A 14,489-nucleotide genomic window follows, 5' to 3' on the forward strand; every position below is an offset into this window, starting at 1 on the left:
AGTTGGCTCTCGCTCGCGCGCTCGGACCACTGAGGGATCATCACCGCCGCAGTTTTTTCGTCTCTGCTCCGGTGTTTGATTTCGCGTTGCACGCTACAATATAAACGAATACACTAGAGCCCGGCACGTCCCAGAGGCAAATAGCTCGCTAGACGCTTCAAACGTTACACGCTTCAAACGGGCATGTAACAAAGTTTCTGTATACTAAGAGCAAAGCGAGCGCACCTGCTTCCTTTACAATATCGCTCTCCGCCCATGTCATGGCCCCCGACGCTCAAACAAGCACAATCGAAGAAAAACGAAAATGACAGTTATACCGACGTCAGTGACAATCGCTGGAGCGTTCCAAGAACACGCATAGGTAGCAATGAGGTATCACTGCCGATGTAAACGGGAGTGCGAATGGCACACACACACTGCACGTACAGGCCGTGAAACGTCCGCACAATGCGCCGACGACCGCTCTAGCGCACGCCGTATTGAATCACTGGTGAACGAACAGCCCGAATGCAGCGGCGGTCTCTCGACGGCTCCGAGCAGTGACGCAGTAGACGAAATGCTCGTGCGATCGTGGTCGCCGAGCACGTTGAAATCAATGCACGCAACACCGAGAGTTTTGCAGCGAATTCCACCTGAGATATGAGTGAACGGCGCCAACGTCAGCCTGTGAGCACGATCAAAAACGAACTCGAGCAGTTGAGGAAAGCACGCCTACGCCGCACCGCAAATGCTACGCCGCGGCTGTCTGGTATCGCCCGGTTTGTAAACAGCAACTACGACGCCGTGACTAAGCTGCCGGAACAAGATGGCCTCCCAATTGGGAAAAAACCACGTGATTTCCTCCACACTTTTCTTCCAGTGTGTTGTGTGGAAACGGCCTCTCCTCTTTTTTCCCTTCCTCCATGCATCAAGCGCACCCTTGCCACCACTTCTCTTCAGCGTCCTATCTTCCTGCATCATGCCCCGCCCATTGTGATGCCTGCGGCCACGAGCTGGCTGGCAGACTGGGCCGCCGCACAGGCGTCGACGCGCGGCCTCCTGCGGCCGTCGTGGATGTCGCCCTTGTGTACGCACACGCGCATGCGCACAACCGCCCTCAGGCTCTGGATATTCACCTAGATTGCGGAACATTCTAACACCCTCTTGGCTGTTTCTCTCTCTCTTCTATTCTCCCGCTCCCTTTCCGGCCACCCCGATCTCTTGTCCCTCTCCTAACTGGCCACGGCCGTTTTCCCTCGTACTTCCAACGCTTTGCCCTCCGTCCCTCGCCTTCCTGTCGATGCCGTGCAGCTGTGGGAGACGGTCTTCATTACCTACGCGCCTATCCTCTCGCCGCGGACAGAGCAGAGCGGCACCCCGGCTGTCCGCATTATCTTTCCCCTCACGACTTACAGTCTTTGTTATCTCCTCCTCGGTCTCGTGCTTTGCTTTTTCGCATTGCCGGTCGTGTTTATACTTTCCTTGCAGCCGTTTATCGTGTTTATTCCAGCCTTGATGGCTGGTATGTCTTATGTGGTCGGGGGCACCATATGGCCAAATAGGGTGGGCCGTGGCCCTGCCCCTACCTCACGAGCTCTTTGTTCGCCCTGCGTGCAACCGTAGTTTTTTTGGTTTTGGTTTGTTTGTTTTTGTCGCTTTTTTCTTTGCTAGTTTTGAAAATTTTTCCTTCTTCTCACTTGTGTTCATTTTCCTTTCTCCTAGCGGTTATGTTTTTCCGTTTTTTACCTGTTTAGTTACATTCCAATTTCGCTCGTTCTTTACCTTTTCTTCTGTACCTACCTTTTCTCTGTATTTTGGCGTAGCTTTCTCTTCTCTGTCCCCATATTTTTTATATACCCCTTTTGCTTTCTGAAGACAATTTATCTCCTGTTTTTTAAGCATGAAATGCTTTTAGCTCCCGTTGTCGGCAGTGTGGTGACGTCACGCCGAGACCGAGAACCATCATCCGGGCACTGAAATCCACTCATCCGGGCACTGAATTCCAGTTATCCGGGCACTGAATTCCAGTTATCCGGGAACTGAAATCCACTCATCCGGGCACTGAAATCCACTCATCCGAGCACTGAAATTCAGTTATCCGGGCACTGAATTCCAGTTATCCGGGAACTGAAATCCACTCATCCGGGAACTGAATTCCAGTCATCCGGGCTCTGAAACGAGAACATCCGGGCACCGTACGAGACTTAACGAGATTTAACGAGACTCTCTAAGCCCTCCTACGCGACCGGCAAGCAAGCGCCGGTTGGTCTCCAAACGAGACAAAAAATAACTGCTGCCAGTGCCTTCTCAATGTTTATCAAGATATCAGTGGAGCTGTGGGTTTGATAATGCACGGAATTATAATTTCCGATTTCTAATAACGCGTGCAAAAAGCACATAAATGCCACGTTACACTTCGTTGTCATACGTGATCCGGGGGAGAAGCGCTGCGTTCAAAGGGCAAGGCATCGCGCCGAACGGGTGGTGGCGTTCCTCCCTTCCATTACGGTGCGGTTCGGGTGTCCACCGAGATGGCAGAGAATTACTGCGCCATTTCCTTTCCTCAAAAAACCTTGCGTTCAAATGGCAAGGTATCGCGCTGAACGGGTGGTGGCGTTCCTCCCTTCCTGTACGGTGCGGTTCGGGTGTCCACCGAGATGACATTAGGCCCGTAAACATTTCATGCTTACTCTACTCTCGGTTACGGGAGAGGCAGAGAATTTTTTTCTGACGTCTTCTTTTCTCGTTTTTTCTTCCGTCCTACAGATACTCGCACCCTCCCTCCTCCTGGGCATCTGCGAGGACATCTGAAGCTCTTGGGAACGCTGGACCCATTCATGTTTCTTTTCCTCCACCTCAGTTATTAATCCTATTGGGGCTTCTCTCTCCTACAAATTACCCTTGCCTAGCCATGATTTCTGCCTTTTTTATTATAATTGGTTTTTCTTAAGTTTTCTATTGGGGGGTTGGTCTCTTTTCTTTTATTGTCAATTGGTTCAATTACGGTAACCTCTGGTTTGGTGCGGGCTTCCTCTCACATTTTTCTTTGTCTTTTTTTGTACTTCTTGAGAGTTTTACAATAAAGGACAACTATCTTCTCTTGACCGCAAGGGAGTATAAAACCTCATCCATGACGGCAGTTAACGAAGTAAAGGTTATGAATTCTCACTGCATACTTTTCGGCTAGACACTGCGAAAAAATTCTGGAAAATACAAACAACCAAACCTATCGGCAAACAACCATCGCCAGCTGGTTTCCGAACGTGATAGAGAGCCGCAGAAAGAAACAGCTTGCGTATTACTTTTCGCCTCATTTTACCTTACTTTGCTCTTATTCACGCGTCTCCTTGAATAGCGCGTAACAAATCATGAAAGCCTGTTGAATGAACGGCTAATGAACACCATCCATGCGCCGCTCCTACAAATCCCCGATGTGTTAAAGCAGTTTCTTGGGCACGCTAGTACTGTCTGACAATACTTATGTCGACGGCATTGAAAGTATAGCGTAGGAAAGTTTTCAACATGAAACTGCTCAACTGTCAGTAAATTGACCCAAATCGACGCGAAAAAAAGAAGTACGGGAACTGAGGTTACAATTGTGCCACCGAGCTTCACAGCTTCGGAGGCATACAACAAAGGAAAATAAGCACTCGCAAAGAAAAAGATACCATAAATCATTTCTGTATAAACTTTCTATAGCCCTCAGCGTTCGTCAATGAGCTGGGCGTGCTTTATTACTAAACATTCCAAAGTCCGTGTGCCAACAAAGTATACCTCTTATACTTTACTGGAAGCCACAGCTGCTGCAACAAATTTTCTTGGTATGTTGGCGATATTTTTTGTTGTTTGCTTATGCTGTGAGAATATTTATTAAACACAGGAAACACCATAGAACGTGCATGTTAAATTGTTAGCAAGACTCCTTGCACTCTCTATTTTGAGTCGCACTCACGCGTCTGTCTGGCTTGGCTGCAAGATACGCGACGCCTTTTTTACCAAGGATATTTATCATCTCCTTTTCCTTATAATAATGACGATATAGGCAGATAGATGCCTAAAGACAAACACATACCTACACCGCAGAGTTTATGAAGCTCACGCCTTTGATCACTGCCTCGCATTCTCCCGTAGAGCTACTGTACTCGCAAGAGCTATTTAATCATTCGCAAGACTTCACTTGCATGTGAATAGCGCTTCAACCATGGGTGCCTAATATGTATTTTGCATTTTTGTTTTCTCTAGGAGTGCTGAAGCCAAAATAGTGAGCGTGCATGTGTGCTTTTGTTTCACCGCTTATCTTCATTATCGAAATAAAACAATAGCCGCCATTAGCCTCATCAAGCGTGTATAGCAGCAGTGCCTCTCCCATATCTATCCAATCCGCTCTTGCTTACACAAGCTGCGGCCACCTTACCCCTCACACTTCCTCTCATAGCCTTAGTCGCTTTGGGACGTTAAACCCCATAAACCAAACCAAACTTCATCCACCCACCTGACTTGTTGACGACCCTTACTACGCTTGTCTATAACTCAGGGCTGTTACTCTTAATGACCAATGATTATCTTGTTGTCGCACTACACGCCCGCCCATGCCCATTTCTTCTGCTTGGTTTCGACTACGTTGTCATTACTTGCCTTTGTTCCCTGACCCACTCTGCTCCCGTCTCAACATTGCACCTCTAATTTTCCTTTGCATAACTAGCTTGGCTGTACTAAATTCAGGTAAAACTAGCAGGCTCGTTAAGCCATATTGAATATTTGCGTTTTTAGCTATTACACTTAGGCTCTTTGTTTACTGAGAGGCTTGCAGCCTACCGCAAATAACATTCCCAACAGTTTCATGTCCAGCTTTCTTGGACAAAAATTTTTATTGCTGGAAAACTGTATGGTACCGTTATAGAAATACTGAAGTTAATGGTCCGTTCTTCCTAGGTTAGAAAAAACTTTCTCGTTAAGTTTTTCCATCACTCGCATCGAGTAGTTAGGACTGCCATAGAAGCCAATGGGGAAGGGTTTTGATGACATCAATAAAGTTAACAGTAAAAAAACGCAAACCTGCCGAGGGGAGATGTGCGCATAGATTGATTGTTATAGCGAATATTTATTGTATATTAAATAAGGGCGTTCATAAACTCTTTCCCGTTGCAACATGCTTTTGTCCAGAATTGTTGTATGTGTAAAATTTCGAAAATGTCATTCTCCCAACCCCTGCGGGGTAAGGATTTTGGGGAACCGCACACTGGCGAGAGCGAAACCTTGTGACAAGAAACAGCTTCAGCCAGGCCTTGGCATGCCAGATTGGCGTGCCTGCCACGGGCTCCTTTCGCAGTGCCCAAGTAGGAGCAGCGAAGGGAATAGTGCCATGCACTCAGCCTTCAGAAACCCGTGATTGAAAGCAGCATAAGTGACATCGAAGATTTAAATAAAGTATCCTACTATTTCCACATGAACAGGCATCCGTGAATTGAGCGAGATTGTAACATCGAGATTGTAACACGAAGCTTTGCTATTAAAACTTCGTGCTGCTTAACATTGAAGGCCCAGGTAAAGACACGGAAATGCAGCTCATCGTGCCGCTATTCAGATCTTCTGCCATTTGGTGCCGAAACTTAACTATGTGGCACCTGAGAAACCTTGATGTAAGCTATGCTTTATGCCATCTGTTAACCTGCTAGTCAACAGGTTAATCTCTTAATGAGGGTGATAGTATTCTTACGCGAAACTTGCTGTGCTGTTTTACAAACAATTCTAGATAACGAGATGAGGTGAAAGTAACATACCACTTTCCAGAGGCCACTTCTGTGTACGACTCAACAACTCGGGCAACTTTCCAAACAAAGGCACTAAAGACACAATCAAAACGTTTTGAACAGTACATGAAAGTAAGCGAAGATTATGCCAGAACATACCTCAGTATCAAGGTAAGGATGTCAGCAGAAGCAAATTACTTTTTATAACTTCTTCTGCTTAACAATTTAAAGTTACTGTTACGTGGCCCGAAGTCTACGTCGGCACAAGGACGACCGGAGCACAGGGCACAGATCACAGCTAGCCCCGAGCGGCAAGCGCGCACACACCGGGCACTTCCTCTACGTCGTCTTCACCGAGATTATCCGTTGCATGGCCCCCCGGTCGGAAAGCCACCGTCTCTGTGTTCATCAGGGTAGTGACAGGGACTGCAAGACGTATGGTTTGAGGCGAGAAACGTGCACAACATCGCTCTGATGCTGAGAGGACGTGGCATCGGGGAAGGCCGGAGCGATCTCGTAGGTGACTGCGGTGACTTGGCACAGGACACGGTACGGGCCGATGTAGCGGGACAGAAGTTTTACAGAGAGCCCCACGTGGTGAGATGGCGACCAAAGCAAGACGAGGGAGCCAGGGGTGAAGGAAACCATACGGTGACGGCGGTTGTAGAATTCCTGCTGAGAGGTCTGGGAAGCGAGGAGCCGGGAGCGTGCGAGTTGGCGAGCGTGGTCAGCGCGAGTAATGGCGTCGTGGGCGTATGCAGACGGCGGAGCAGTAGAAGTGGGAAGGAGCGTGTCCAGAGGCAGCAGGGGCTCGCGGCCGTACAAAAGATAAAAAGGGGAGTAACCGGCAGTGTCATGGCGGGAGGAGTTGTAGGCGAAGGTCACATAGGAGAGAGCGGTACCCCAGTCGCGATGGTCCGGAGAAACGTACATAACCAGCATATCGGTGAGAGTGCGGTTGAAGCGTTCTGTGAGGCCGTTCGTCTGCGGGTGGTAGGCGGTGGTGAGCTTATGTTTCGTAGAACACGACCAAAGAATGTCAGCGACAACTCTGGACAGAAAGCATCGGCCTCGGTCGGTAAGAAGTTGACGGTGAGCTCCATGGTGTAGGATGAGGTCGGTCAAAAGAAAGTCGGCAACATCAGTAGCCGTACTGGTGGGCAGTGCCCGTGTGATCGCGTAACGGGTAGCGTAGTCTGTGGCAACAGCTATCCATTTGTTGCCCGAGGCTGATTCCGGAAATGGTCCGAAAAGGTCTAAGCCGACGCGATGGAAAGGTTCGGGTGGGACGTCAATGGGCTGAAGCAGACCGGCTGACAGAGTGGTGGGGCGTTTCCGGCGCTGGCACTCGTCGCAGAGAGCAACATAGCGGCGTACACAGCGGTAGAGGCGCGGCCAAAAGTATCGACGACGCACGCGGTCGTAAGTACGGGAGACACCCAAGTGACCAGCAGTGGGAAGATCATGCAGCTCTTGGAGGACAGCAGTGCGAAGGTGCTCGGGACAACGAGAAGGAGGTCTGGGCCATCTTGGTTAAGGCTCCTGCGGTATAAAACTCCATCACAGAGCACAAAGCGGCGCATCGGAGGGTCGAACAGGGCGGTGTTGAGGCGGTCGATAATTGAGCGCAGCTCGGCATCGCGGCGCTGTTCTTCGGCCATGTTAGCGAGGACAGAGAGAGAGCACAGAGCATCCTCGCTGTCAGTGCCAAGATTGTCACACGGGCCAACGGGGTAACGGGGAAAGGCAGTTGGCATCGGCGTGCAAGCGGCCAGACTTGTAGAGTACAGAGTAATGGTACTGCTGCAGGCTCAGTGCCCAACGACCAAGCCGTCCTGTCGGGTGTTTCAAGGACGAGAGCCAGCACAACGCATGGTGGTCAGTGACAACTGTAAAGGGGCGGAATTTCCCAACAGCCCAAATAAATATGGGCGGAATTTCCCAACAGCCCAAACAAGAGCTAAGCACTCGCGTTCGGTAATTGAGTAATTCCGCTACGGGGCAGAGAGGAGACGGCTGGCGTACGCGATCACACGGTGCTCTCCGGATTGTCTCTGTGAGAGGATAGCGCCGATGCCGTAGCAACTGGTGTCAGTGCGAACTTCAGTGGGAGCGGTCGATTCGAAGTGGACCAGAACTGGCGCGGTAGTAAGCTTCGATATCAGGTTGGAAAACGCTTGTGCCTGGTCGGGTCCCCAGATGAAGGTGGTGTCTTTCTTCAGAAGGTTGGTTAGGGGGCGGGCGATGTCGGCGAAGCCTTCAACGAATCGACGAAAGTAGGAGCAGAGCCCCAAGAAGCTTCGGACGTCGTTAGGAGAACGTGGCTGGGGAAAGTCTTTGACGGATCGGATCTTCCCAGGGTCAGGGTGGACCCCCGTATTGTCGACGACATGACCCAAGATGGTGAGCTGGCGGCGCGCGAAACGGCACTTACACGTGTTGAGCTGCAGGCCGGCATGACGAAAGAGGGAAAGGACCTGGGAAAGGTCAGTGATATGAGTGGAAAACGTGGGCGAAAAGACAATGACGTCATCGAGGTAGCACAGGCAAGTGGACCACTTAAAGCCGTGTAAAAGGGCATCCATCATGCGCTCGAATGTGGCTGGTGCGTTGCATAATCCTAAAGGCATAACTTTGAATTGGTAAAGCCCATCATGTGTCACAAAGGAGGTGCTTTCACGGTCCTGGTCGTCTACAACAATTTGCCAGTAGCCGGAGCGAAGATCTATGGAGGAGAAAAATTTGGCACCATGAAGGCAGTCAAGGGCGTCATCGATACGCGGCAGGAGGTACACGTCCTTTTTAGTGATCTTATTCAAGTGCCGATAATCAATGCAAAAACGCCAGGAGCCATCCTTTTTCTTCACAAGTACGACGGGTGAGGCCCAGGGACTGTGTGAGGGTTCGATAATGTTTTTCGCGAGCATTTTAGTGACTTCCGCATTGATAACTTGACGCTCGGCGTGAGAGACTCGATAGGGGCGGCGGCGGATGGGAGGGGCATCGCCGGTTTCAATGCGGTGCCTGACGGCGAGAGTTTGGCCCAGCGTCGTGTTGTTGACATCAAAAATATCCGAAAAAGATTCGAGAAGGGCACGAAGCTGGGCAGTTTAGTCGGGACTGAGGTCGGTGGCCATCATGGTCGTGAAGGCGTCGGGCGACTGTGGAGACTGCCGGCGCGGGGTGGCAATTTCTTGAATAGGGGTGGTGGCCAACTGAGCGACGTGGCAAGGAACGAGAGGAGATAGTGTAGCCACGCAGATGCCGGACGGGAGCACTTGAGAAGGGACGCCGAAGTTGACGAAAGGCAGAGAGAGGGCGTTGGCTTGGATGGTGGCGATGGTATGAGGTAGGGCAACGTTACGGGTCAGCAGGAGGTCAAGGTTGGGCGTAACGAGATAGTCGCCATCAGGAACTGGGCGAGATGGGGTCAGTGGAACGCAACAGGCGGTGCGGGATGACAGGCGAGCATAATCGGTACTGTACAGTCGCAGGGATATATCGACGGGTTCTGAATCCAGCAGTGGAAGTTCGAGGTGTAGGACGCCATCCAAGCAGTCAATGAGGGCGGAATGGTCAGTCTGAAAATCCGAGCCAAGAATGAGGTCATGGGCACAGGTGGTCAGCATGGTGAATTGAACCGGTATACTGTGGCCGGCAATAGTAACGCGCGCGGTACACGTACCGTCGACAGCAGGCGTGCCACCATCCGCGACACGCACACGGGAAATTGCAGGCGTGAGGACTTTGCGGAGGCGACGGCGGAGGGCAGCACTCATCACTGATATTTGAGCACTGGTGTAAATCAGGGCGCGCACAGGAACACGGTCGATAGTGACGTCCAGGATATTTGGTCGAGAGGTCGAGAGAGGATTTGTGGTCCGGGTCGTTGATGGAGCGTCACCTCCGGAGCTGCATCATTTAGTTTTCCAAATGGAAGCGGCTGGTAGAAGGCGACTGTGGGGAGCGAGAGCGGCGGCCCTGCGGCGACGGAGAGCGGCAGAGTCGGCGTGGAGGGGGAACGGCTACTTCAGATGGTTCAGACGGGGCTCGGGACGAGAAGGTGCGGGTCGATGTGGTACTGTAGAAGGAGGGGCAGACGTTGCGAGCTAGTGAAGACCATGGACTGCGGCAATGTCGGGCGATGTGGCCAATGCGAGAACACCGCAAGCAGATGGGGCGGTCGTCTGCTGTACGCCACTCATTGGGATTGCGATAACGCTGCGGAGAGTAATAGGTGCGACGATACACAGATAGAGGTGGCTGGGGGGTGTCCGGGCTTCTGATGGTGCACACAGCCGGAGGAAGGTTCAGGTTAGCGAGTTCCTGACGCACGACGGCCTGAATCAGCGACACGGCGGGTAGAGAGTTATCAGGTGCGGTCGGACGGGGCAGAACAGGCGCAAGGGCTTCCAGTTCGCGGCGAACGATGCAGGTCACAGTGCCGGCAACGGGGTCATCATCGGAAGAGGCGCGGGGCGGGAATCGTTGTTCCTCGCAGGAAGAAATGGCGGCAGTATTAGGGAGCCGAGAAAACTGCTGTGGAATTCGGCGGCTTTTAACCTGTTCGAAATGACGGCATTCTTTTATGATTGCGTCCACGGTGGTGCAGTCTTTGCAAACCAGTAAGTTAAAAGCATCATCCACAATCCCTTTCAGAATATGGCTCACTTTGTCGGACTCGGTCATGGCGGCGTCGACCTTGTGGCAAAGCGCTAAGACATCTTGGATATATGCCACATAGCTTTCGGTTGACGACTGGGCGCGCGACAAGAGCTGCTTCTTCGCGGAGAGCTTCCGGTCATCGCGTCTGTCAAACAAAGTACGGAGCTTTTCTTTAAAAGTGTCCCAGCTCGTCAGTTCTTAGTTGGTTTCGTACCAGACCCGGGTCGTGCCACTAAGATAGAAAATGGCATTCGCCAGCATCACGGTGGAATCCCACCGGTTATAGGTGCTGACTCGTTCATATAGGCTGAGCCAGTCGTCGACATCGGTGCCGTCGTTCCCAGAAAAGGTACAGGGGTCAGGGGGGGAGCCATGACCACGAAGGGAGCAGCAGGAGTGGTTCGTGACTCGCCGGTGCAGCCATGATGGTAGTAGCCCCGGCCTGGCGACCGCTTCGGAGCTGCGTGGCGTGGAGATCGTCCACCCAGCACGTCCACCAAAGATGCTACGTGGCCCGAAGTCCATGTCGGCACAAGTACGACCGGAGCACAGGGCACAGATCACAGCTAGCCCCGAGCGGCAAGCGCGTACACACCGGGCACTTCCTCTACGTCGTCTTCACAGAGATTATCCGTTGCAATACCTTTGATTTCAAGGCTAACAGCAGGCGTTATAAATAACTGATGGCCCACTGAAAGTTTTAACTGGGATGACGAATGAAACAGACATACAAAAAGTGTTCGTTTTTTTGACATGGATGCATCGTTATGTACGACTTCATTGCATGGCTTTAAAATGGTCTCGGTTTAGGTATACAGTGTTTAACGTCCGAAATCGACAGAGGCTATGGGGAACGCCGTAGCGGAGGGCTTCGGATAATTTAGACCACCTGGGGTCTTTCAACGTGCTCTGACAACGCACAGTACACTGGCCCCTAGAATTTCGCCTGCATCGGAATGCAACCGCCGCGGCGGGGACCCAACAGGCGTTTTCTGGATTGGCAGCTGGGCACCATAACCACTGGGCTGCCACAGCGGCTGGTTTTAAGTTTTGTTCAGAAGGATTACGTGGAGCACTGCTGCGCTCATACTTCAGAATTTCTTTATGGTTACTCTCCCCGTCTCCCAAAAGTCTCTAAAAGGGAATTTTTAGCCAGTTTAATTTAACTTTTGCACAAGCAGATAACTCGCATAGTTTGGCAAAACGTGCTGGAGCCTGGAAGTCTCATTACGCGATTTTAGACACCTTTAGCATATCTTGTTCCGTGTTACCTTTACCGGAGAACTGGTAGTACGTCCACCGCCAGTGTGCATGCGCAGATCACATTGAGGGCGTTGGATGACGGCTGGTGCCGGTAGCTATGCGCACGCCTGCCGCACTGCGTTGGGGATTGCGCTTCTACCCACCGCTTCCACCGGAGTTGGAGACGGAGGGGCCCCTGTGTTGGCTGACTCGTTCTCCCCGCAGGTCCCAGCTCCGAAGGACGGTGTCGAACTCCGTTATGAAGCAAACTCTACAGAAGGCTTATTTTACATATTTACAATCGAGATAGGAGTGTCTCACGTAAGAAACCAGCAGCCCGTTAAATACCCTTCGTATTCCCTTGATGCCTGGCCGGGGAAAGATGTTCCGGTAATGATGTCCAATGAGGTGGACAGTAATGTACACTGGTGGTACCACCCACGGCAGGGGGCAGTGCTGATGCTCTCGCGCTGCTCGGTCGATAGAAAAGGGTAGAGGCTGAGTCATCAAACACTGATGTGTCGATTTCACCAATGCGGCAAGTGTTCTGTTCGGTACCTTTGTGGGAAAGGGATTGCCCGCAGTCTCTTAGTAGCTGAATGAAAGGCCCCGTACTCCGCGGCTGGGATGTCAAAAACACGAGACTTCTGTCGAGGTCGCAGCCGTTCTTCAATTCACATCAACACTTTGATCGTTCACAGCATCACTCCGTCCGGCGACCCAAGGGTACACTCGGCCACTTGACGCCGCCGTCGCCGTCGCCGCTGCTTCCGCCACCGCCAGTCCTCACCGCACCCTTGCTTCATGATGAATCATGTCTGTTAGGAATTCCTCCCAGGTCCGTGTTGGCCAAACAACTGGCAGCAATCAGCGCAAGTGCACTGGCGATGCCGGGATCCAAGCACTCCTGTAGCAGCAACACGGCGCACGGTATTCATAAGGTGTCGACTCTATGTAAGCATTATCACGCACAGCCTCCGAATCATGCAGGCGTTGTCACAAGCCAGCTGCTGGGAGAACATTTGAAAAAGTTTTCGTTGACGCTTCGGTTAGAAAGTGTACCGATAGTTTTTTAATGCTCAAATAGAGGACTTTGGTTTAAAAACTCAGGAAGTGTAACTGAGGAATACACGTCCTAGTTTAATAATCTGCACTTGCTGCAAAAAAATACACCGCACTGTTTAGATTAAAGGTTAAGAATACCAACTACGTTGTCAGTGTATTGATCGTTTCATGCAGAGTCACGACACATCGGTTGCCTAGGCCAGGGCTAGGCCTAGGTAGGCTAGGCCAGCGAGAGAAAGAGAAAGGGAGATGGGGCGTTGGCAAGCTGTCGGGCCGCTTGCCTGATAAGCACATCTGATGCACTCACCGCTAACACTGGTAATTAGCTGTGTACTGGAAATCGTTTCGGGAACGTTGGGAAAGAGCAAGTTTGAAAGGGTGTAAGAGTGGGCTAGTTGGTAGTTCATCTTGGGGGAAAACACAGCGCACTCCTAAGACACGGACAAAGAAAGACAGGACGGTACAGCGCTGGAAAAAGCAAGTTGGATTTTTATTACAGCACCTTAAATTTAAGGCACGTCATTTAAGAGAAAACTCGGCGTAAAATTTTCCACTTATTCCGAGCCTATGATCACTCACGCTGTAGTGGATTCCTGCGCTTCACTCATTAGTCAAAAACTGATTTTATCTCCCATTCTCGACAAGCTTAGGCCAACACTGCCCCGAAGCTGGCATTGGAACTTAGGCCTGAAATGAGGCTGGAACTGAAGGAGGACCGTTTCCAAATATGGCGCAATTTTCTACGTGACTCTTATGCAGCAGACAAAAGAAAGAATCGAGGAGAGTTTTCGCTACAAATATGTCGGTTCAACTTATAGTTAAATCTTTCAACTTACACGGTTGTTAATGCTGGTAGGTCTCACTGCATCTGTGATGCTTTGTTTTGCGCACATTTTATTGGTGCCTGAAATTATATGCAGGTCGCAACAAATCCTTTAGCTGATATCAGAATTATGTTTATAAAAACTGTTAGCAACACCGTGGAAGAATCGCTGGTGGATTACGCTTGTACAGAGGCAAACGCATATAAAGAAAAACGGATTTGGCAACTGAGCGATTCTGAGCAACTTTCAGAGTGATTGTTACAGATTTGGTGAGTGAGTGTTGGGGGCAGGTGGGAGGAGCGTGCGTAGGGGGGGGGGCGAGGGATTGTGTAAACAGTCTCTCCGCCCTAGTTAAGTACAGCAGTAGAGGTTCTACATTGCGAGGTAAATCTGCCTGAGCTGGCTTACTAAGCGCACGACCTGTGAGTTGAGCTATCTCTGCGTCTACTTACCGCAATGCAAGTGCCAGCCAGTGTGTGTGTGTGTGTGTGGACATCAGCCTTGAGACTCATTGTATTATGCCATCATGCATGCCTTCATTCGCACTTTCCCTTTCTTCCCCTTCCTTTTCCCCTGTGTGGAGTAGCAGGCCAGGGCCATGCTACCATCGGCCGACCTCTTCTCCTCTTCCTCTCACTAAAATTCCTTCCTCTCTTTATCTCTGAAGCGTATATTCATGACACACTTCGAACGATGAATGACTGGTGCACAGAGAAACATGCCTAAAAGTAATTATTGAAATTTATGAGGGCCGAAAGTTCAAATAAAAACCTTCTATAAGCAGTAATCAGTGCTGAAAAAAACGGGTTCCAGCAAGAAAGAAAACAAAAGGAAAAACGTAGGAATCATGCAAATTAAAACCGCGCCAAGTTTGATACAGTGTAAATACACAAATGAACAAGTTTCAAGCTTGTGTCTTATCCGTAGGTAGCAAAAAATATAAATAGGAAGACAGATCAGATGA

The 14,489-nt window shown here is 50.6% G+C and overlaps 1 pseudogene; it reads right to left on the reverse strand.

Annotated features, from left to right (window-relative positions):
* Positions 1-9,650: 9,650 nt before the first annotated feature.
* On the reverse strand, positions 9,651-12,442 carry LOC149344115 (uncharacterized; annotated as a pseudogene).
* Between the last annotated feature and the right edge of the window lie 2,047 nt (positions 12,443-14,489).

Source organism: Amblyomma mixtum, chromosome 5 (genome assembly GCF_055824585.1).
Source record: "Amblyomma mixtum isolate Tamu chromosome 5, ASM5582458v1, whole genome shotgun sequence".
NCBI classification, from domain to species: Eukaryota; Metazoa; Arthropoda; class Arachnida; order Ixodida; family Ixodidae; genus Amblyomma; species Amblyomma mixtum.